Source organism: Plectropomus leopardus, chromosome 1, assembly GCF_026936395.1.
Source record: "Plectropomus leopardus strain MGB_pleo_1.0 chromosome 1, ASM2693639v1, whole genome shotgun sequence".
In the NCBI taxonomy this organism is placed as follows: Eukaryota; Metazoa; Chordata; class Actinopteri; order Perciformes; family Serranidae; genus Plectropomus; species Plectropomus leopardus.
Window position 1 is genome coordinate 15347418 of NC_142176.1, and position 26006 is coordinate 15373423.

Sequence of the window (26006 nt, forward strand, 5' to 3'; positions counted from 1 at the left end):
TGTTGCAGCTCATCTACAGAATGCTACAGCCTGGAGCGTTGGCGTAACGGCCATGACACCAGCTGAGTCAGAATACTGTCAATCAACTGTCGTCCCGCTGGAAGTGAGTGACGATGAATGATATTTAAATGTTCAGCTTGTGAAACGCATTTTCCTGTTCTACACCTCTAATGTGTAAGAGTCCCACTTGTCTGTCAGTGTCTCTGTAATTAAAGGTTGGATCTGTGACAAGAAATCTTACAGATATTAAGCTTAGCGGTTTGTAACCAAAGTGCTGTTTTTCTCCTTCATTGAAGTTTAACAATATTTTTGGGCACCTCAATCCATGTGCAAAACATCACTTTTCTAAATTCTATTCTACAAGTGCAATTTATTTAAGCTGTCATATGAACGCCAATATAGCAACTTTAAGAATAGTTGAGCTGTGCTGTTGTAAAGGATTTCATAAAATGAAAAATGCTTTTTTGTTGTTACCTTGAGCTTATTGTCCCACCAAATGTCAACTATCAATATCTAAATGACACATCACTGAACATTATTTATAACAAAACACTATTCTTTGCTTTTGTACTGAAATGTCATTTCTTTATGATAATCTAGAGTAGAAAATTTCACACAATTAACAGCTCAGCTGACTTGAAAATGAAATGTTAGCATTTTACATTTTTGCAAATAACCAAATATGCAACATTCGTACCTTTCATAGCATATCAACATTGCAACAGTGATATTCTTCAGAATAGATGTATATGAGCTGAGTTTCTTATCAGGATATCATAACATTTCCAGATGTGATTGTGGCTCCAAAACCTGGTGTTTTCAGCCAAACAACTAATTATTTCCAGCCACAATAATGGCACATAAACCAAGGTTTTTGTAGCTAAACATCATGGCATTAAAAGCTGTCATTGTGGCACCAAAAGCAGTTGTTTTTTAACAAGACTTTGCAGCAATTCCAGCATGATTGTGTGACCAAAACTGTTTTATTTTTTGTTTGTTTTTCCATTTCTAGCGGCCATTATGGGACCATAACAAGGTGGGTTTTTTTGAGTTTTTTTTTTTTTTTTAAAGAAATTGTGGTATTTTCCGAAACAACTGTGACACCAAAACCAAGTGTTTAGTAGCAAGACATTGCAACATTACCACCTGCAATCGTGGCACAGAAACTGGATGTTTTTTAACTAAATTTTGCTTACTTTTCAGCCATGACCAAAAACCAAAACCAGATGTTTTTTGGAAGGACAGTTGCAGTTCCAGCTGCAATTATAGCACAAACACCAGGTGTTGTTTGTGAGACCATGGGGCATTTACAGCCACATTTGTGACACGAAAACCAGGTATTTTGAGCCAAATCGATTTTATCGATAACCAAGTCTTTTTTTGTCCCTAAACATAAAATATGTCAGCCAAAGCATTCTTGTAACATGAAGAAATGTAAAAAGGTTTAAACATATCAGCAACATAATTATGAAATGTGAACCTTATTGGTTTGCAGAAATGTACAATGTCAACATTTACTCTGACCATTGGTTAGCAAATAAAATGTGATCATATTTTTTTGCAGTAAAGCAGTTGACCCTAATTTTAGAAAATCTGCAGGTATTCCTATGTTACTGTATGTAAGAGCTGTCTTTTCACCACTGGATTTTACCTCTGTGTAAGTAAAGCAATTAACTCACAATTCTCAACAGGCCATGATATACTGAAATCATCAGCTATTCAGCATTCCTTGATGCAAATATTATTATTTACCCTTACTTAACCAGACAAGTCAATTGAAACCAAATTCTCATGTACAATGACAACCGGGCCACAATCTAACAACCAGCTGTCAGCCTGTGGGGGAACTCTGTCCTTCTCTTTTTGTTGTACTACTGTCCTAACAGAGGAGCTATGAGTGTTTGCCACCTTTCCTCTTCTCAGACTTGCTTTATTTTGTCTATGACCTTTTCCCTCCTATCACTTGCAGGATCAGTTTGCATTCTACTCTAGGAGTGATTACTTCTCACCCTGTCAGCTCACCTTGACTTCACCTGTCATCCCTCCATCTATTTTCAATGTGATATTTTCTTTCTCACCTCTTATTAGTTGTGCCCATCTGAAGTCTCTGTTGAGCACCCGTCTTTCTGTATCCCTCACTGTCACACACAAGCACACACATAAACACACACACAGACTGTGGAGGATCACACATCCTCATTTACCATAATATTATAATACCAGATATTGTTATGAAAACAACCCTGCTTTTTTTATTCATGGTTTAAATTTTTCCTGCAGTGTGCATTTGCATTATGTAATTATGTGTCTACGGTGGTTTTTATTGGTAGTGGCAGGGTCCGCCATTCCCATGCCGATTTCAGATTGCCTACCTGAGCGTGAGGGATTCACAGGAAAAGAATGCACTCATATGATGCAGCTTCATTGATGTTCAGTCTCTTTACACTATTTCAGAGCTAACTGAAGTTTTCACTAATGCAAATGTTATATTACCTACTTTCCTGTTTCACATTAAAAGCATTCAACTGGTAAAAGACTGACTGGCTTATTTTGAAGCAGCCGAAGGAGATGCCAAGTAAATGTCACTATAGTTGATTCCATTAAAAAGTGTTATATAAAAAAATGTGTCTAAGAGAAAGTAGTAAACTTTACTTTCTTTTCCATGTTGCTTTTTCCAGGTTATTATTAAAACACAATGTTAAGGCAGTACCATCCACTAAACAACAACAGTAAACATGTCCTCTATGATTGTTGAAGTCCCTGTCAGCCTGTCACTAACAAATATGTCACCTTTGTTGACCCTTAATTGTTGATCCCCCTTCAGCTATTCAGTGTCATTTTAAATACTTGGATGCAGCAGTGAGATGCATCATTCCACCAAGCTGTGTCAAAATCAGATCAACAGTCTCCGAGTTATTGTGCATGACACATGGATGAGCAGACAAATAATGCTGTGCCTCTTTTGTTTTTTCTTGTGTTAGCAAGTCTTTAGCTCTTAGTGTGGAACAACACTAGCTCATCAGTAGGGAGGCAAGAGTGTATTTGTTGAGTTATTATATATAGTATGTCACTGTGGTTTTCAGTGCCGTGAGCATGTTTACAGTGCCATACAGTATTTGTAACTGACTTACATTTCTATACTGGTACAGGGTTAAAATGCTTCATGACAATCTCATGTCCAGTTTATATACCCATTATATTCATGACTGAGTTTTATATTTGGTTTAAGTTTGATTAAAATAGCTTTGCATCAACAGGCTTTACATGCAATATTTATATCTATGTGGGACTCTATTCATTTTAAAAATCAAACACTTTCCATCACAGGAACCTACAAATATCTTTGCGTATTCCTCGACTCATGTATGACTTATTGAAACCCCACTCAGAACTTAATGTAGAAAATCAACCAGAAATTGTATGAACATAACAAGATCGGACTATCTCTCACCCCAACTGTTTCCAATGCATATCTACATACAAGCAATCTCGCATGATTATCCTACTTACTCCCACTTTGGCCCCTCGACAAAAAGGAAATCACATCCAATAACAAGACTATACAATAGCACCTAAAACATCCATGGCAACCTCTCCCCTTGGACTCACCACTGTACTGCACATCCTGCAGTACTGCAATCCAACGCCCTGACTTTTCAGAAATATACAAATAATGTAGCCATTAAACTTTATTTTTGTATCAAAAACGATGACACCAATTTTACACTAACTGCTTGACATCCAGTTCACAAAACAAGACTGATTTCGCATGCACTTATTTCTGTACCACCTTGTAAAGAAAATAACGGTCAGAGATATATTTTTTCCAAGAACAATAAAACCTTGAACAAGATTACACATTTTAAACATGCACATAAACACTATTTGATGAAACAACAAACCTGCAGATTCAAATCACATATGCCCCTTCAGTCCTCTACTCTGCAATGTAGCTGCTGTTGTTGTCTTGTCTCTATTGAGTTTTTTTTAACTTATTTTTTCATTGTAATGTGATTTTGTGATGCTTGTTGAAAACCAGTTTCTAAGCCTTTGACTCTGCAATAGAAATGGTGTGCCAGTGCCTACGTTAGTACTTTTGCATACTGCGTGGCCAGTTTTGCATCCCTGTGATGTCTGTATCTTCAAACTTCAAAGTTAAAAGGTAATGTAAGTCAATAACCATATTTGCTAAAAGTATTGAAATTGAATCATTACAAAAATTATGCAAAAACTGGACGTTTAATTTTCAGATGTAACAAAATATAAACACAACCAATAATTTAAAATATTTTTAAATAAACATATTATAAAAATATGCGTTTCTTTAACTATTATTATTATTATTACTAAATATACTCATTTTTATGAGCAGAACGCAAAGGCATGTGATAGATCCATCATTTATTCTTCTCGTTGCACCACATGTTTTAGTGGGGTTTGCACCACACATAACATAGTACAATGACGTTATTGTTATTGTACAATGAGATGTCGCAGCAAACAGAAGCCATAGCTTGCTGCTGCAGAGTAAATGTCCTGCCTGTCATGCTTTGTGTTTCAGATTGATACATACATGTTTTTTTTTAACAACAATCTCCCACGGCCATTAGGGGTAAAATTAATGGAGAAATTCTGACAAAATACTAAATTTGCAACACATGTAGAATAAGGAAACAAAGTAATAATGTGATGATGGCAAAAATAGAAACCATATATTTCTGCCACAAAAAGAATGAATGCTCTAGCTGTTATGATTCCTAATTTAGATTTATTTAAACAGGTTTATGTAAACAACAATCTCCCTTGGTTGTCTGCAGGATTTTTTTAAGGGTTAGCTGACTGAAGCCAGTTCTAACTGTAACACACCAAATATTACTTTTATTTCCTTTCTTGTCTAAATAATCCAATGGAATAAAGTAAAATACAATAAAATAATCACAAAACTGTAATAATATCTCTTGTATATCACAAGGAAACACTATAAAGAAAGACTTAATATAAAAACATCCAAAAATATGATAGAACACTGGTCAACTAATCAGAATAGGTCAGTCTGAAAATATCATTTTTATGTCTATATACTGGCAATAAAACCTCAGTGTGATTCACATGTCAACACTCTCGGTCTCATGTGCAACCAGGAAGCACTAATTTTTTATTTAACTGAGACCCTCCAAACATCTGCTGGAGTTCTCAGTGTCACACTCTGAGTTCTAAATTGGTAAATTTCTGCAATTAACCAGAAGGCATCAGCTTGGTTCCTGGTGGATTTTCCATGAGCTAAACGCCATATGCTTCACCCCGAAATTCACTGTGTACACACAAACACACACACACACACGCACAAACACACACACGCACACACACACAAACTTACACACACACACATACACACACAAAATCTCCCCTTACACTCAAACACACATGCGCATTAAGATTCCGTCCCATTTTGAGACGACGCCTGAAAGGATTCATCACGGTGACAGCACCACTTCAACATATTTTTCAGTTTGTCAGAAGTCTCTTTCTTAGCGCTTGTTCCTCACTTCTCCTTGGTTTCCTCTGGTGTATTGCTCTGAGTCCCGCTCAAAGCACACAGCAGGGGATTAGTCCCTATCACAGCGCTCACTACCCCCAGATCAGTTCACCCGGGTTAAGGTGCAGCTTTCTCTGAAGATACCGTTTTCTTTGTGAGAACTCTCACAGTGACATGTTAAAGGAGCCCAGTCAGAGTGGAACTTTAATGCTATGATAACCCATTTAAGTTGCTGTCTCAGTATAAATACTCCCTCTCTTGCACAATCTTTGTCTCTCTCTCTTTCTGTCCCCTTGAGTGCTACAGCCTGCAGGTTTGTGTTGCTGCTTGACATTGCAACAGAGGATGATGATGTTTGTCATTTCCTAAAACACTCTGGGAGATGAAGAATTAAAGCCAATAGCAAATGAGAAGGATGAAGAAACAGAGATACATTAGGGATAAGCAAAGATAATCCACGTGTCAAGGTAAATACTGTATATGTATTATACATTTTAAATAAGTATTTCACCAATATAAAGAAAGTACTGACATAAATAGCTATCTATGCAGCAGAAAGACACAGATACTTTTGAAATTGGTAGTACATGACCAGAGGAAAAGGGCTGCAGCATTCACTTTTGTTCAAGAGGTAGAAAAGCCATACCAGACCAACAAACGCTCCAGCTGGGTATTGTAATGCAAATGCATGTTTGACACAATGGCGGCCAGCTGGTAACAGACTGTCTTGTAGTAGTGGGCTAAAACATGTTTCTGACAACATTTGAGGTAAGAAGTATGCAACTCAGATACAGAATCTTGGTTTACACATATTTGATCAGCGATGATTAGTTTCACCATTTGATCTCCCTTTTTTTCGGAACTCATTTTCACTGTGCAAGAAACAGTATGGCGCCCATTTCCTGTTCTCAAACTGTTGCTATTATAGCAAAACAGGACACTAAAAAATGCTTCTGAAACATTTTGATATATATATATATATATATATATATATATATATATATATATATATATATATATATATATATATATATATATATATAATACTACTATTTTGTCCTTACTAGTTTAACTACCTATTTTACTAGATTTTGCTAATATTGTTATTTATGTGATCTGTTGTTAATTTTAACTCACTGTAATTGTAATTGTGGCTATGCATGTCAAATGTCCTGTCGGGAAAGGGTCTGTGTCTTTTCTGATACTTTTGCTTCCTTCTTACAGTCCATTCCGCAAAAGCGTACCACAGATTGCACAACATTGTTTCAAATAATGATAAAATGTTCTTCTCTGTCCCCCTTCATTCTCCATAAACAGTTTTTGTATATTGCCAGAAAGTTGATTATTACTTGCTTTGTACGATGTTTTTGCCGTCTGAATTTCAGTACATGTGGATGCAAAAACAAACTATGAATATGTTCCCAATATCCAACATTGTTTACTATACTTCTGCCTCTTTTTGTAGGATGTAGAATGATTGTAGGGGGCTTTTGAAGGTTTTGCCCCATACCTCCACACAGTTGTCCAAAAATGGTAATATAGGTCCTTAGTATGCTATCTTTCTGACATTAGTGATGAAAATATGGATACCTATCTTACCTCTATATGTTAGATACAGAGCTGGAGTCAAGACAAGGTGACCACAGAGTGAAAGAGGGGCAAGATAGTTTGCCTGGATCAAAAGTACACACACCAACACCTCCAAAGCTTTCTAATTAACACATTGTATCTTGTATGCTACACAAACAGAATCAAAACGATGTGTAGTTCTAGGGGAGTTATGGTGTGCGCTGTAACTATTTCTGTACAGGACAGAGGAATATAATATGTTTCATAGAGTTTATTTTGTGTCATTTTCTCTTATTGCTTCTCAACATGATGCTATTGTTAGAAACGTATAAAGCTCAAATGATATTTTCCATGTCTGAATTTTGCTTACGTAAGCGAATGATGTCTACAGGATCAAACTTTGTATCTCTAATTTCTTCTCTAAAGTAACTTCCAGGTAACATTCTGTGATAGGAATAACAGTTTAGCAAGGATTTTTTCCTGACAAGACTGGAGAAGCAATCGCAGCTGTGCCAGCCCTTTCCCTCTTGCTTGTGATGCTTGTCACACCCATCAGCAACATTGTCTCCTGTTGAAAATGTGCCTTTCCCATCCTGGATAGAAATAGAATTTCTTTTGGACATTGGGCACTAAAAGAGAATAAAATGTAGATGTGTGCCTGTTTTTCTGAAGATTTGTGTTGTTTCCCATGGCAACAAGTGTGCCAGATGTTGGATACAAGATGTTGGTTAAACATCTGATGGCAGACTCTGAGTAAAAGCGAAAGAGTCATTATTCACAAACTAAATTTAAGTATACCAGTTCTATTCTGTATGCCGAATAATAACAGTTCATCAAGTTCCATCCATCAATGAACATGCTGATCATCCAATCTTGTCCACTTTAGTAAATAAACAATTCACAGTCTGTAGTTCAGAATCTATCTTCCTGAAGGTCATAACTATAGAAACTGGCTCGTACCAACAGAAACGAGTCTTAATAAATCTGTATTGAGTCCATCTGTGGTGAAAGAATAAACTTAACCTGCTTCTTGTACTGTTGCTAAATATGCTATGTAACACTGTGTTAAACCAACAGACATGAAAGAGATACATATTTTTTCATCTATCTTTCTGTTAGACAACACATTTCTCAAAATGTTTTAAGTATTCCTTTAATAATCAAAATCACATCCATAATTGCCCAAATTACATGTATCATCAAAAGATTTTCAACAATTTCATCAACATTTTCATCATACCCTCACTATTATAGCTCCCTCTGCGCTTGTCTGACCCATCATAAAATATTAAAACCAAAGTATATGCAGCAGATATTTCTGACAGGAGCTCAGACAAGTTAGCAGGTTGCCCCAAACTAAACACATCACTTAAGGTTTTTTTTCTTAAGAAATTATAAGGAAATTAAGGGTAATCAAGGTTTCTCCATCACAACGGAAAGCCACAGTATTCACTTTCTCATTTTCTATTATGACTTCATCACAGCAGTATCATTTCAAATCATAGCATGTTCTCGAAGTAAGAATAATTTCACATGACTCATGCATGTCAGCCTAGCTGGATATAAGCATTATTTTCCTCTTAATGTATCAATTAAAGTGGCATGAAGTGTGTAGCCCAATATAATGAACTACATTTTATTACACATGTACTTGTGTTGGAGTAATAAGTATTCTGCAAAAACACTACTACTCTTAGAAGTATAATTTATTTTTAAAAAAAATCCACCTACACCTATCAGAGTAAATATTTTATGAATATAACATTGATTCCATGTTTCCTCATATGACCCAAACACATGCGGGTTAAGTTCATTGAAAGCTTAAAATTATGTTATGGCTGTAAATGTCTTCATTTGTATTCTTATTTTTTATATCAACCTGTGATAGCCTCCTGCCTCATCATCCTGTCTCTTGCCAAATGCATGCTGAGATGATGAGATAAGCTCCAGCTCTACGCATGATCCTTAATAGGAACCAGCTGGTAAGGAAAAAAAGGGGGATGAAATGGATCTTTTATTTACCAAGAATTATTCCCCACCCCCTTTAATTGTTAACATAGTATTATAATAGTTGGTTTTGGGGAAGGATAAAAAAAAGTCAAAGTATCTCTGTCTCTAAATCAGTGTTGAATTTTCAATATATGAAATCATAATCTTTCCCTTGTTGACCAAGTGCTTTGACTTGCCAGAAAAAAAACAAACAAACAAACAAACAAACAAACAAACAAACATAAAATCATTTTTTTAAAAATAGGGATGCACCACATGAAGACGGCCGCACAGGAAAAATGCACACTTCTCATTCCACCCAAAATCCTGCTAAGGGCCACTAACTGCTGTACAACCAGTAACTTTCCACAAATTATAATCCCTAACCTCACAGATGCTTGTAAGAGAGTAGCAGTGTGATGCAGTAGCCAAATAGTGTATAACCGGTATCGGCTATTGAAAGTAAAAGTATGACACTGACTGTAGATGATTAAAATGTGATACATGAATTTTATGTCATGTTTGGGGTACACACAGAATATCTCTGAGAGCCACATTTGGAGCAACTATACATGAGTTTGAACAGAAGTAATAGGGAAAAATATGATATGCTTTTGGTTCATGTTCTGCAGATAATGACAGTATGAAAATGTTTCTCTGCATCCTTGTTATATTCCCAAAAAAACAAAAATAAGGCAATCTTTTTGGTTTCATGTTACAGAAATTGGGGGAATTATTCCATCCAATTTGTGCTATTAGATTGTTGGAGTTAGTCCACGATGCCAGAGGTCAGCACGTCTGGGTCCCTGCCCCTGCCTACTGCCCGGCTGGTTGGACGCCCCAGGGCAGACCCACAACATGCTGGAGGGATTGCATATTTCATCTGGCGTGGAAACGGGTGGAGGTGGAAAGCGTTGCTGGGGAGAGGGAAGTCTGGAGTACTTTGCTCTACAAGCTGCTCCCACAACCCGGCCCCGGATAAGCAGACAAAAATGAATGAATGGATAACTAGATTGTTGGATTGTCTAAGTAAAGGTTTGGAAACAGGCTATTATAAATACCTACAATAGGCCGCTATTTAAACCTATTCATACATATGACAATGGCTAATAAGATGATCTACAAGGGCTCTCTAAAAATCATCCTGCAATTCCTAAAAAAAGAATCTACAGTATGTGAAACTTTAGTTCCTTTTATTATTATCCACCTTTACAATTACAAAGCAAACTAAATTAATAAAAACAGAATTTGGATAACACTGTCTTAATTTGTTAGTCCTTATCTCCCCAAAAATCCCATTGCACAAAGTGGGTGGGATGTAATTGTAACTCACTGTAATTAGCCAATTAACTTATAGCACACATAATTCTCATTCCCAACAGCGTAATCCAACAGTTCTCAGATTTTTCTCCTCCCTATTGTGACTAATCATCAGCATAGAAGATGCTCTTCATCAGCCCACCCGTCTGCTCACCCTGGCTGTTGGCACCGACTTGCCACGATAATGACTGAGGCTACTCTGAGACGATGTTTACTAGCTGACAGCAGCACCCTGCTCTCTCTGTATGCTCCAGCAAGCATTTCCATTTAGCTCACTTCTGAAGCTCCTGCCTAATTTCTCTTTGGAGACAGAAATCCTTTAAACCCCATTCTATCCTGGGGCAACATATTTACTGAGGGCTGGCTTTCCAATACCTGAGAGAGATTAACACTGCTCCCTGATTTATGAATCCATGCCACCCACCCACAGGCTTGGTCAGGGGCCCTCGCTACTCTACCCTGCTACTTCCTCTTCACACAATGGGATTTAGGTATCAGAAGGAACACACAAACAGAAACACACACTTCCTCCCATACAGCAAAACTGGGTTTAAATGGAGTTTAAACTGCGAATATGCATAGATCATCCCTCAGAATTTCCCTAAAGAAAACAGTGCACAGAATTGGCAAGGGTAAAGCAGCCTGTCTCAAACTCCTGTTGGCAAGAAAAAATAACTCAGAACTAAACTTTTTGATAGAAGATATCTCCTGGACAGAAACAAACTTGACAATATATAGTTCAAGAAACTCCGTCCTGATTTATCACTTTGATATACAGTTAAAGCATATGCAAACAGGTACTCGAGGTCTGTCACTGCAGCATGGAGCTGTAGTCAAAAGATCTGTGACATCCATCTACTGTTTTGGCATCCCACCATCTCACTGGCATCACTGGCTGTCTGTGACTGAGGTGGTCGGATGGCTGCCAGACTGAGTGACAGCCTGGTATTTGTTTATCCTGAATAGTCAATTGCTGGGCATCTGTACTACAGAAACAACAAAGCTGCTGGCACAGAGTTCAGTAGACACGTCTGTTACTCTTATTCAATTGAGAGAATGCTTTTAAATTGTCCTAATTTCAGCAATAAAGCATTCATAAAAGACATCATGTCATGTATTTCTATGGATAAATACGCAACAATAAAATCAGACAGTTATAGTGCTGGCAACATCTTTGTAACATATGCTTTATGGGTGCATTCAAAACACATGCACGGTAGCCTAAGGATATTTAAAGATGTGTCTGTGTGGAGGGTCTCAGCAGCAGCACAACCTGTGGAATAGTGCTGAACACATGGTTAAGATGTTTGTGTGTTTTTCTCGTGACCTTTTTTGGTATTTCACCACTTTTTCTTCATTTTGACAGTGGATTAAACATTCTGTTCAGGAATGGGGCCAGACTTTGTCGACATTCGGGGCTCAGTCCAAACCTTTTATACTGCAGTTATATGCACTATTGTTTTAAGCTATTTTAGATTATATATATTACAAATATGTGCAACATTGAGGAAAAACATAATAGTTGCTAAGGAATAAAATCATTCTGATGAGCCTACATCCTATTTTGTATCTGACTGTTCTCCAACTGTCTTGCTCATTTTGAAATCATAACACGACAAATGTTGAGGATGACTCATTTTCACTCCTGCCACCTAAGAAGAAGCAACAATTGTTTGATGCTGTTATTTTTTTAGTTACATAATATGGATGGGGTAAGAACAGAAAAACAGAATGAATAGAAACAACACTGACCTGTTTGCCATGGTCTCTTAAAGGGCTCGGGTACAAATGAAAATGGCTATTGTTTGTTGTTATAGTGACAGCACAGGTCAGCAAGGATGCAAAGTGTATCACAGTTTGAGTTTGAGATTACTGTGTTGGCCTATTAGTACACCCTTCTTCCTTGTTAAACAGAGAAATACAACTGTACATGAATCCATTTTTCTCTATTTTGCCAAACTAAGACTTACTTTAGCTTTATTGTCTTTTTAACATTTTGTAAAATGCACTTCATTCAAACGCAACAGACACAAAATAAAACTCTCATTAGTCATCTAGTTAGTTAGTCCACTGTCCTAAAAATCACCAACTCTGACTTTTGACTTTGTCAAAATACATATAACTACAGTACTTTTTTCAACAAATATACAATTAATGGCAACAAAAAAAGAGGAAAATAATAGTTTGAGAGTATATATTAAAAATAATGGAGTGCTAATTTGAAAACATACTACTTATACCCATACTACTACTTTTAAAAACCTCACCTCAGTGAGTTTGCACCTTGCCACAAGTTGATTTGTTTATACGGAAGTTTATGTGTAAGTTAGATACAACAGTTGTAACCGCAATGGCACACATAAAAATTAGCTGCCGCTCCAATCAACCTGCCACAAATTCCCAAGAATGTAAGGTAATTGTGGTCTTCAATACTCTGAGTTAAATAATAGGACAATAGAAAAACCTTTACTCAATTTCACTTCTTTAAGGATAAGCAAAGTAAGATAGGACACAATGTGGACAAAAATTATTGTCTAAATGACGCAAAGTTGAAGCTATATCAAAAACCTAAATGATTTTTCAGCGTTCAAGAAAACATTCAGAGCCCCAGGAACCCTGACTCTTATGCTCCTGCTATTAATGAGACTGCCATTGTCTTACTGCAGCCTTTTATGTTGCCAGGACAACTATACTTAAATAAAAGTGCATGTGAAATGTACACGCTTAATTGACTGTCCGCCCCCTAATTAGTTGCTTAACAATGGCAGGTTCCATTGTTTTCTTTTGTCAATGTAATATCCCACATTCCTCTCTTATCATATGCTATTAGTGTAATGCAGGCAAGATATCTTTTCACTTAGTTTGCGATACACAGTATTTGCAGTGTTTGCACGTCAATTTGAAGATATTACTGATTACAAAGTGTTACACTGTCACACGCAATTAGAGAATACTTGATTGTTGTAGAAAACGTCTTCCTAGACTTGAATCTTGTTCATATGTCCTCTTTTTTCTCCTCATGTATTAAAAATATTTGTACTGCAGTAAAATTTGAATTTAAACATGTCAGTATGAAGCAGTATAAATTCAGTATTGTCAATGCGTTTATGTCTAATCATTAGCAACAGTTGAGGGCTTTATATATATATATATATATATATATATATATATATATATATATATATATATATATATATATATATATATAGATATAGATATATATAGATATATATATGTATCCTATATGCTTCTTACTGGTACCCAGAGGTGGACAAGCATTTAAACAACTATCCCTCATTTGCTATAGGCATCAAGATTCCTACTCTTAACTTGGTTGCAGAGGGATCACATCATGGCCACAACCTTAATGTCTGGATTACTGCAACATGCTCTTGGCTGTGACACTAAAGTACTTTCTTCTACCCCTGCAGCTCATCCAGAGTGCTGTAGTCTGCTTCTTGTCCAACGGAAGTCAAAAGTGTTCTAAGTCACTGCCTACATTCCAACATATGGCGGTGTACTTTATAAAAGCCAGTACTGACTGCGAGTGATTGTGCCCATGAGAGAATGTACATACCTTCAGCCCAAGCCCACTCACAAGCCTGTGCTCTGCACTCTGTCTTTTTTCTAATGGTCATACTGTATCTCCAACTGTTTTCAACTCTCTCCTTGTTACCCAATATTAGAACATTTATCCAACTGCAGTGAAAACCATAGAAATCGTATATGTCCATATTTTGCCTGTAAAAAACTAAAGCAGCTCACTGTGCAAATGGCAAACTGAAGTGGGGGGGTCTATGAGACATTATTTATAGTCAGTGTATTACGTACAGTAGATGGTGGTCAGAGCCCTCTCTGTTTACAGAAACAGATGGGACTTGCACCCCAACGTTAGCATTACATTGCTATGGGGGGACGGGGGGGTTGACAGCTAAATGTATTTTAGCCACAATAAAAAAGACCTACCTAAAGGGGTAAAAAAAATCTACATCAGTCTACGTGGATGCTATATTTAGAGTATTTACTTCACTGTCACACAGCCCTTTCATTTGGCGCTACTTTTTCTCAACCGTTTAACTTCCTACTTCCTACACAGGAGCCTAACTGTGCCGTGCACTGTATTACTCCAACAGTCAGCTGTTTGAATCAGACTTTCAGCAGTTTATGGAGGAGACAACGGAAACAAGTTTTTAAAAAAATCATGGTTCGGCCTAAAATACTAAAATATCTCTACATCGTGTTTTGCTTTCACACGGGACATGAACACTGGTCTCCTGTATGAAAGTCAAATGCTCACTGGACCGATCCAATTCCCCTCCTTCCCATCATTATTTGACTTTCTCGCTCTTTGTACTTTGTTGCCTGACTTTGTCTTTTGCGCCCATAAAATTGTCACAACCAATAAAGGTCACCACCTAAAAAAACCTGAAAAATTTGGGTCATAATTTCTGCTTGTAAAAACAATTTGACAGTATTTAGGAAGACAGTCTCTGAGTTTTCTTGTCAAAATGCAAAAGTTGTGTTTGCATTTAGTGTTACTCACCAAAATGCATTGTGCGTATGAAACTGTTATATTGTACATGTTTGTCATGACACAGTACTTTTTAAAAGTAACTCGGATATATTTTTATGTAATTATCTCAATTGTATATTTATGTTCTTGAGCTTTGCAGTACTTCGCCTTATTTCTGTTCCTCTTGATATGTTTAATGGATGCACCAAAAATACGAAGCAAATTCCATGTATGTGAAAACCTGCTTGGCAATAAATCCTTTCCTGATCGTGACTGTGATTCTTGAGATCTATCAAATGTGTCAAGTGTATTTCCTTCCTCACAAAACATTTTCACAGTTAATATTTTTAGTATTTCAATTCATTTATTTAACATCCATGTCCAATAGATTGCATTCTTATTCCTGCCTTTGTTGCTGCATTTCAGCATATTTTAGCAAGTTATTGTCACCCAAGGATCAGTGAAGAAGTGTGTTATCTGAACTGCTCATAGAAAAACAGCTCCATAGGGCTACTAGAGATAGAAACAAAACCTCCACAGGGATACTTCAAGTAAAGAATCTGCATACATCTTCCAACACTGACAAAATGAGGTCAAATTGGTAAAGAAAAAGCCAAAACGGAAATGGTCAGCTCGGTTTTGACAAGTTTCTGTGCTGAGCCCTATAAGAAATGAAGGGAAGGTCATGTTGTCTGCAGTGTCAACTTAAGATATAAGACATATGAATATACAGGGACATATGAATTTGGAGAACATATAGATTGCAATACTACAACACAATCAAAATAGGAAATTGAAATAATTAAACTATGACCTCCAATATACCGTCAATCAAAATAAATACATTTAAAAAATAATAAAAGAGCTGCCATCTTTCCAGCACTGTCCGGGGCCTTGTTCTGTTTTTCATTTGCTTTGATGGAATCTGACGGAAATCTGATGGAGTCTGAAAAACACATCTCTCTGCACTGCTATCATTCATTGGAGAGCTCTCAATGAACAAATTGAAAATAACATATAATATTGAGTGTATGTGGTAGTGCAAAGGTACAGCCAAATAGTTTTAGCCCTTTCATTCTTCAGTTTGATACATACTGAGCCTGCAGAGGTATGATTTGCTTCCACTGAATCAATCCTCCCACCGTGAGTGCTACAAACACCCTTATAAGCTAGTCGCCTTCCTGTGTCCATTCATGTTTTCTGTACATTACTAACAATTTCCCCACTGCCATGAAATCAATTGCGGCTTTGCAACTTGCTATATTTTGTATATCTATTTTGCTTAAGTTACATTTGCTTTAAGGTTATGTACATCTGTCATAACCTGTTCAGTGACAACTTAAGTCACTATGATGGTGCTAATGAATGCTTATTTGCACCTCTCATAATAGGAATAAATGCTGGTCTCATCACAGCCTACAGAATCACACATTTCTTCACCAAATAGTGGAAGTTGCATAGTATACAGTCAGTTGCAAAGTAAATCAGCTCCTGTTTTGTGTGGCACAGTAATCCAGCATTCCCCATGACAACATGCCTGGTGGCACAAAGGTAAAATGCAGTGAAGAAGCTGCCAATCTTTTCTGCCACAAAGAGACAATTGGGACGCCTGGGAAATATAGCACCAGAAATTTGGCATTAACAATCATAAAAAACATGGCACTGTGACCATCTTGCTTGTCTGCAAGCATATTTTCACAATATTGCGATGGAGTGAGTAGCCAAAATTCTATTAAAATATGGAGACAACATCATGAAAGTGTTTTAATACTTAGTCCTAATGGCCAGACATGTGCTAGTGATTAACATCAGTGTAATTGTGATATCTCACAGTACCTCCACATTCTAGCTAAACATGTTTTGGCCGTTTTAGAGTCAAATTTAAGAGTAATTTGCTTTTTGATATGAAAACTTGGCAGATTTGTGACATGAAAAGATGCTTTGATGTTTCAGACAAAAGCAGCGCAGAATGGGATGGAGCAGAATACCTCAACCAGGGAGTTATCCATCATCTCCTGTCCATCAATCATTAATGGTTAAAGTGGTTCCATTTTCATGGTAGAGAACATAACAATCTTGCATCTGAGCATTTTGTCCCTCTCCTCCAAGCCTCTTAACAGCTCCCCTCTCGCAGTCACATTGTGCTATTTCAACAAGCACCTCGTCCACTCACCCCTTGTCCCCCACGTGCTTCCTCCACTGTTGCTGTCAGTGCTCTGTCAGTGTTCCCAAGCATAAATAGTGCAACCAACCATTTTGGTGAACCATGTTCCTGTTGACATCATTCATCTTCAAGATACAGTTCAACTAGCACTTGACTACCTGCCCAGACACCTGCAACTAAGAAAAGGAAGGAAATCCTTGAAAAAATGCCTGGATTTGCAAGAAATTAATCATTATGAAAGAAACAGCTCCAGCACTCTTGTACAAAAATAAACACTTAACCCTTTGAAACTCGAACAAACGGCTGTGCCTCCTTTCAATAACATACGAGAAAAGTAAAGAGTAAATTTCTAAAATTTCCTTAAAATCACCACACAAAAAAAGTAAAGTAAAAACAAACAAGAGAATAACCTGACAGAAACCTGACATCTCAATATATGTCTGGGTATATTTTTGCCCAGTTTTTCTTGATAAGTTATAATAACAATATAATAATAATCATTTTCACTCTCTTCATCTTTTTTTTCATGTTATTTTGCTAGTCACCCCTTGCTAATTTCTTGCAAATTGCAGGACATTTGTTTTGTTTTAGCGCCCTGCCTTTTTTCCCTATCTTTTTGAAAGCAATCTCATCAGTTTTCTCAGGTTTCAAAAATTTTAATTGCTTGTGAAAGGCATCTGAACACAGCACAAGAAAACTGATATTGGTCCTGGTTTCAAAGGGTTAACCAACTGCTCATCAATAAATCAATTTATATGTAGACTCATATCTGCTCTGCCAATGAATAAATTAATGGAATTAACTAACTGCAGGGGTCCAAAACACAAACGCAGGTCTCCCATGTCAAATTCAGTCCCTGTCCATGCCCATCATGACCTTTGCCCTGATTTCTCAACAGTATTACAATGTCACACAATTCCTACTTCAGCTATAAACTTGTAAACAGATGCCAGTTCAGGGTGCGACCGGTGCTGTCAGTTTACTGGGGAGGACAGTCATGATATGGGTGACTGGACATAGGTTGCCAGGTTAAGACATTTGAAAAAAAGTCCCCAGAGCTGCTGTTTTGTCTGGAGAGGACAATCCTTCTGACATGCCAAGATGATGAAAAATGTACCAAGAAAACCAGCGGTACACACTGAAGGGTGAAGAAGGGTGCATTTAATTTGCCATCTCATGAAGGGAAGGCAGAAAAACACGAGCAGTTTTTACTGCAACTGTACAATTTGCAGTTTTTAAGCATCCAGACACCCAAAATCAAATCTTTTTTTCACAAACCAAGGGGCTGCAGGTGCATTTACAGTACACAATACCCAGCAGATATGCAAAGAAATGTCTGTAGTAGCCCACAATAATCTTCTGTTTTAGGGAAAAAATAGATGACTGACAAACACAAAGAAATAAATGAATAACAAATTCCCTTTTGTATGTTTCAACAAAATGAGGTGTAGAGGTGCAGTTTACTGACTCACTTCTGATTCACCTTAAAGGTGATTTAATTATGAATGAGTACGAGGATGATTTGCCATAGTATTATTTGCTTGCCGTATACCCCAGAATAGTGACATATGCAATAATAGCTGACACTGGTTTTAGAGCTTCCTACGGTTTATCATTTAAGACATTTAATAGTCTACAATATGGTGATTGACCACATCACTTCAACAGATAAATTGACAAATTATATGACACTGTGGCTATTGACAAGGGGACTTAGCCATTTTTTCTGGCAACAAAATGTGTTCTGCACTCATTCATTTAGCTAAATATTTCAGATTCTTTTGAGATATATTTCAATTTAAAAAAAAAACAACTTTCCATAAACCCTTCAATTAAGTCAGGGTAGTCTACCTATAATAATCTTCAGAAATGGAAATTTTCTTTCTTTCTTTTTTTTAAACATGTAGCTACAAGGCTTCGTCAGAAGCATAGCAGTCAGAATATTTTTTAATGTATTCTTTTTTTTCTTTTGCAGTTTTACTTCTTACATCAAAGCTATCCACTTATTTATCAAATGAAAATTATATGATATAAAGTTTCAGTGAAAAGTAGGCATACTTGTTTGGTTAAGTTCAAATATATATCTTACATTTTAAGGAAAAAGAAATCTAAAACCTTTAATTTGACAATCCTCTGCAATACAACATTTGTACGGTGTGATCTGGCTGCTTGGTTTTGGTAACTGCAGATATTTCTTCAAATTAAGGAAGTGCCAAATGCATTCCTCTGTCATAAATTGAGAAAGCAGGGCTAATTAATTAAATTACTTGTTAACACTAAAAGGCAGTCCGACTAACCTGAGGGGAAAAGCAGAAACATTGTAAAATGCTTTGTGAATTGAAGTGGGGATCAATATGATAGTGAGGAACTAAATAAACCAAAGCAGTGAATCCAGAAATTAATGACACTTGAATATGTGATGTGCTGCTGCAGCAGTGAAGGTCTAACAGCTTTAGAGAAGTACATGATTGGTAAATAGATCAGATCAATACTATTATTTTTACATACCATGGAGCTGACTCAACAAAATCTTGGTCATGCTTTTTTCAATTCTTTAAGCCCTGTACCATTGCCATGCTTTCTTATACTGTATATGACTTGCCTTTTCAATCATATTAGCCTAGAAACACATTTTGACTTTAAGACATTATTGAAAGAGGATACTCTAAGCTTTTCAATGGTATCAGTGTTGTTCTTGTACTCCAAATATTAAACAAAATATGTCACATTACATTATGACAGTCACAAAGCCATTTTAAGAGGCTGCAAAGATACATGGCAGAGCCCGTTGGCCCTCTAAACATGCTGCACACTAATGGCTGTCCCAGACTAAAAAATACATTAAAAAGCTTGGGGACACTTCTATTTTGTAGCCAGTGAGGTAAAGAAATCAAGCATACCAAACAACACGCTGTAATATTGTTTATGTCAGTAGAACTGCAGCTGTTTGTTTAAGGGAGTTAGCATTCAATTAGCAATGGACTTCACATGACAATAGTCACAACTTAGATTCATTTTTTATGAAAAAACACTCAGTCTTTTGATCAATGGACCCTTACAGACTGAAGAACAATAAATAATTGAGGAAATTACTCATACACAGACTTTCTGACCACTTCAAAGGTGGGGAGGCAGCCCTTTTTGTGTGTCTCTTGCTTGGTGGTAAATCTGAATAAATTATACTTTTGTGCTAATGGTTTCTGTTACATGAACTGAACGACTGAATGGTGGAGAATCTAAACGAGCCAACAATCTGTAGCATGTCCACACTGGCAAAAGTTTAATGTTAAACATTCATATTTAAATGCATGGTGCTAAGGTGCTTATAACTAGCTTTAACAGGTCACACGCCTTAAAATTGGATTTACTGTCTGAATTTGGCAATAAGATTTCATATTCTGAATGCTAAGACTTAATTTGATTAAAATCAAACAAGAGCCCAAAATGATCAATAATTTAGATATTGACGTAGATCCATGTTTACCACGAAATAAGATGCTGTGGCATGATATATGCTCTGTCAGTCAAATATCATTTAGAACTGAAATTCTATATCTTCCCTTTCTTGCATTACTTCTGGGTCCCATCAAAGTTTCCTCCTTTAGGTTACTGTTTTACCCACAATCCCAGTCCCAATCTCCAGCTCAGGCCCAATGACTAGCACAATGCAAGTGGGCTGTTTAGGACATTACTGCTCATGACTTTAACTGTTAGGTTGAATTTGTTTGGATACCTTGATTCTATAGAACTTTCTATAGAAAAGTGCTCCGGAGACAGACAGACAAAGACAGTTCAGCTACAGGACAACCAGCTCTGCCAGTCAAAATTTGCCAACCACTTCAATCACAACTTATTTCTTCCAGTTCCATCCACGCTTCTTTTCCCACCTGCACAGAGACCATTCTGGGATTTCAGCCACATGCAGCAAACGACTAAGAAAGTTGTTCTTGTTGTTAACTTCGATGAACATAGTCGCAAGTTCAATATGCTGTTTTAAGTAACTTTATTGCTTAATTATCCATGTCTCTTGTTCTAGATTGCTTTGCCTATTCACATCGGTGTCAAAAACAACAAACTTTGTAATGCTTTTGAAACACAAATGCTGCCATGTCCTGACTTTCTGAAAATCACTTTTGATGTTTAAAACTGTTGTTTGAAAAATTGTTTAAAAAGAGAGTTCTCCTCCCCTTCATTTATACTGTCAGTGATGGTGATAATCGCCCTATCACAGCAAATGACATGCAACATCACTGGCTGTTTAGATGGTAGGCAGAGGCTATGTTTAGTATATATAAATGATAAAAAGCCTTTTCTTCCCATGCCACCACATTGCTCAAAAGCTAATTTAAAGATAGGACATTAGTCAAACTTTCAGTGTGATTAGCGAAGAAAAGCAAGGCATGAATAATAAACCATCTCAAATAAATGACTAAGATTAATTGAAGTTTTACACATAATATTAAATGTTATACTCTTAAGTAAAAAAAGTCAGCAACTGAATTATTTGGATTTATCTACTTGTTATAATATCAATGTCATACTCTGAAATTCTGAATCCAGTTAATGGGCCTATAATGCCACACAAATAGTGTTTTGGTAAGAAGGAGGGTTAATACAATGATTTAGAAAAGAAGATGTGAAAATGATCACACACCAAAGGCCTACATATATATAGATATTATATTAATATTCATTTAGTATTTATAAGTGGCTGAATGTAACTAAGTCCATTTACTAAAGTACTGTACATCAGTACAAGTTATTTTTTTTTACTTCACTTCAGCATTTTAATCTCACATCATTTGTTTATTCTACTCCACTGCACGACGAAAATATTGTACATTTTACTTCATTACAATTATTTGATAACTTTGGATAGTAGTTGCTTTAAAAAGTGATATTTTGCATATGAACCAAATACAAGCATAGCTGAAACAATTAGGAATTTATTAGGAAATTAACTGGCAAAAGTTCATGATTACCTGCCACTTTTCCCTCATTCTAATTCTGTTCATTGAGTATTTATTTCATTGACTGATTTTTTTCTGCGCTGAATAATTTAAAGTCCGGGTGAAGCAAAATCAGCGATTTCTTTTCCAAACATATTACAAATGCTGAAAAATACTTTTCAAAAATATATGAAAAGACTCTGAACTGTAGTACTGCATCATAGATTTACAACTGTAAACTGGTTTTCAACATTTCTGGGTCTAGGATTTTTTGGGTGGACCTAAAAGCCTGTTCAGAGATGCATTGGTGTCATCTTTAACATAACCCCTCCTTCACTATATATCAATGAGGAAGGAGCCATTGCAAGGTAACATTCACATGTCATTAGAGCCGTTGTGTGACAACAGATTCTTGTTTAGCTTAACATCAGCACAAAGCACACGCCCAAAGCAGTGAGCAGTAACTACCTGTGGTCCAAGTACCTGATTCAGGCTAAAACAACTAAAAGGTGCGTGAGTGAAAGATATTCTGCTTGTGTATTTATGGTTGTGTCATTTAACACTTTTGTATTTATTAGCCTGAAAGAGCTAAGAAGGCTTGTAAAAAGCAGCAGTTGGAGAAACACTAATATACTACTTTACTGCTTCAAGCTCCAACGTTAGTAACCATAGTTTCAGTTCTTTCAGCAGACACAGCTCCAGTGTCTCAGAGCAGAGAAAACAGCACATTTTTTTTTTACCATTTTGAAACCTAATTTTTTATACTTGCCATTTTTTTAATAACACAAATTCAGTTGGGTATTTACTAACACATATTTCTGTGATTCATTACACATATTTGTTTCTGCCTTACCGCACTTAAATAATATATTTTTCAGATTGTGCGTACATTTGTTTACTCAAATATCATCTCTAGGACTTAACACAGTATTTTTATAGTGCTTTTACTTAAGTGAAAGATGTTAACACTTCACCCCTGGCATGTGTCATTATGCAGAAAAACAAAACAGCTGCCAAAAACATTTTAAGGAAAATATTTGGTCAAAGTAATTCAGTTCTGATCTTTTATTTCTCTGTGACAAAGATCTGGAATATGTTATGTGCACAGAGACATGAGATTCATAATATGATTTTAAAATGCACATACTTTAGATTTCTAGGTAATTATGATTTTTTGAATTTAATTTTTTTTTTTTTCTGTTTTTTAGTCATTTTAAAATGTGTATTTTCTTTTTTGGCTGCTTCTGTCTAAACAGTATTAATTTATGTATGCAAGTTTCTGATTATAAACTAGGGAATAAAATTTGTCTGATCTCTTAGAGATGTAAAAATGCATCCCCAAAAAGAAAATGTTGTCTTAGGAAAATAGTCAGAACTGAACATCATGTAAATGCAGCCCAGTTGGCACCACCTAGTAACCTCTTCAGTCGTTTTGTTGGCTCTCCTCGCTCATCTCTGAGGACAACTCAGAAATGATTTTAAGATTCTGTTTTTGTTTGTGAGGCAGATCTATTATATTTCTGTTTGTTTTGATCCCGTTTGACCCAGAGAACTCTCAGGTCATCAGACATGGGGCTCTTGGTTGTTGCATTGTCTAGATTTGAGCTTAAGGGTTGTTGTGAGACAAGATAAACAACCTTTCTCATTATATCAGTTATGCACACTCCAACGACTCATTCAAATTTCATCTCACAGTCCATTTCTATTTGCCTTTGCCTTTCCGAGTGTGTATTTGCATATGCGTGATTGTGCAAGTGATCCTTTTGTCTTACTGCCTTGTGCTTCTTGTATGCAATGCTTTAAATCATTCATATAGCACTTTAGTCAATAATGGCTGTTTTTAATGTTTTATAAATAAACATGACATCCCGATCTCACCCTTCTCTGTTTATTCTGGGCACTCTCCTGTCATGTATTATTTCAGCTTCTTCGCAATCTAGGGAACTCTTATCCATGCACAACCAATCTGACAGACCTCAACAGCCTGGTAATCAATTGTAATATTTTTTCTTTCTTTTTTTCAGAAATGCAACTGATGACAGAATTATGTTTCATCCCAAAATCTGCATACGTTTGGTGTGTATGTGACTTGGTTGTTTATTTGCTTCATTATGGGTCCTTTCTGCAGAAACTGTCTTCGCTCTATAATTGCAGAGGGACATGCAGCAGTCCTCCAAGATATCTAGCATATTACTATTACTTTCCTCCTTACCATTTATTTGATTTGTCTTTTAATAGTGTGACTTAATAAAGACAGAAGCTTCAATTTTAAGTCAATATTTTTGTGTATTTACACAGTAAGGCACGCGCTGAAGTAAGAGTAAACTATGATAAAGCATGAACGTAAGAGATGCTCCTGGTGTCTGTTACCTGAAAGCACCTTAAGGCTAAATTGATCCAAAACCTATCTTGCAGATCTTATTTTTAGGGTGTTTCCAAAAAAGAGCTGCAAATAGACACTTGTTTTTACCAACTCAATGTCTCACCAAAAACTGCAATGCAACATTTTGTATTTTAAGTCTTAAACTGTATTTTCATGTCAATGCTGGGCACGGAACTGGTATTTACTAGGGGGGCATTGAAGTTATTTCCTCCATTGTGCCGATGTGGTAGCCCTGAGACTTGTCTTGCGCAACAGTGGGAGGAGAAGCAGGGTAGAGTGTGAGGAGATGCCAATCCAGTGATGCACTGCAATCTTGGTGCCAAAAATGAGTGCATCCCATGAGGTCTACCACTCAGCTCGACACACTCATGTCGAATAATATTTGGTTACCTCATTTGGTGAAAGTACACCCATATAAACTTCTCAGAAATCAAACAAACCCTTTGTGTATGTTTTGCTCATTCTTCACATTCCCTCTAGGTTTATCAACCAGCTGACAATGCAATCACAAACAAAAAGGTCTTAGCCCAATTATGGCCAGCCAAATAGAAAAAATATATATATTCATCTATATATCCATCTCTCTCTCTCTGTATACACACACACACACACACATACACACACACACATATATATATATATATATAGAGAGAGAGAGAAAGATATTTTGTAATCTATGACAGTAGCCTTTACAGAAAGCCAGCCAGCCAACAAACTAGTCTGCTGCAAATCATAAAATTATAATTTCATGACACTTTACAAAACTATAACAACTGACAGTTATGTAGCCTTTTTAACACTCATGTCACACTCTAATTTGCCACTTTTTAATATATCTGTAAATGAAATAGAGAGACATTACAGTGTTTGACTTTGATTGTTCATAACGGCTTTTGCTAGGATATGGCAACATCTATTGGACAAACCACACACAGAATTGCAGTGTACCATGATACTAAAATCTGTAGTGGAATAAATGGCAATTTGTTACATACATTTATGACATTTTTTAATACTAATGATTATTTGGAATGTGGTTGCCTGTCGCAGCGTAGTAATGTTTTTCACATATTTCTTTAACAATACATTAGGGGAGCATTTTAATCATATTTAAGCATACAGATTATCTATTATATTATTATATAATGTAATCACTCCATTGTTTTTTGTCTATACTCCAAATATGATAGTACTTTTCCTAATCATGTTTTCTATTTGACTGTCTTTTCATTGATCTCATTCTATTGTGTTAGCAGGTTATTTTTCTCAGTGACAGAATTTCCAGATGCTATTTGGAGTCTATTACAAAAGTGTTCATTTGAAAGAATGGCTTAATTTGTGCTTCAGGGAAATGTTGAGCTGCAGCTAAATCCAATCAAAGTAGACCTCACCAAGTTTACTCTCTCGTACTTGCTAAACTAGAAGCTGTCTGCTTACTGTAAATTAAGCTTCTTTTTCATGATGTGCTTATGCTGGTCCAGATTGATTGTATCTACTGTTTTATCTTTTTCATTTATGCTTTGTATTTTATGTATTTTTTAACATCCAATATGGTTTATGGAAAATTCAGCACAGCAAGTTGC

The 26006-nt window shown here is 36.3% G+C and overlaps 1 protein-coding gene and 1 long non-coding RNA gene across 8 annotated transcripts in view; one reads left to right on the forward strand and one right to left on the reverse strand.

The window, feature by feature from the left end:
* LOC148190382 (uncharacterized) overlaps positions 1-2670 on the forward strand; it is a 127376-nt gene extending 124706 nt beyond the window's left edge. For both annotated transcript variants that reach the window (XR_015776346.1, XR_015776347.1), the window contains exons 3-4: positions 1013-1036; positions 1204-2670. This is a non-coding gene — a long non-coding RNA (uncharacterized LOC148190382). The remainder of the gene's footprint in view (positions 1-1012; positions 1037-1203) is intronic.
* pcdh9 (protocadherin 9) overlaps positions 1-26006 on the reverse strand; it is a 285117-nt gene that overhangs the window by 66165 nt on the left and 192946 nt on the right. The window lies entirely within an intron of this gene.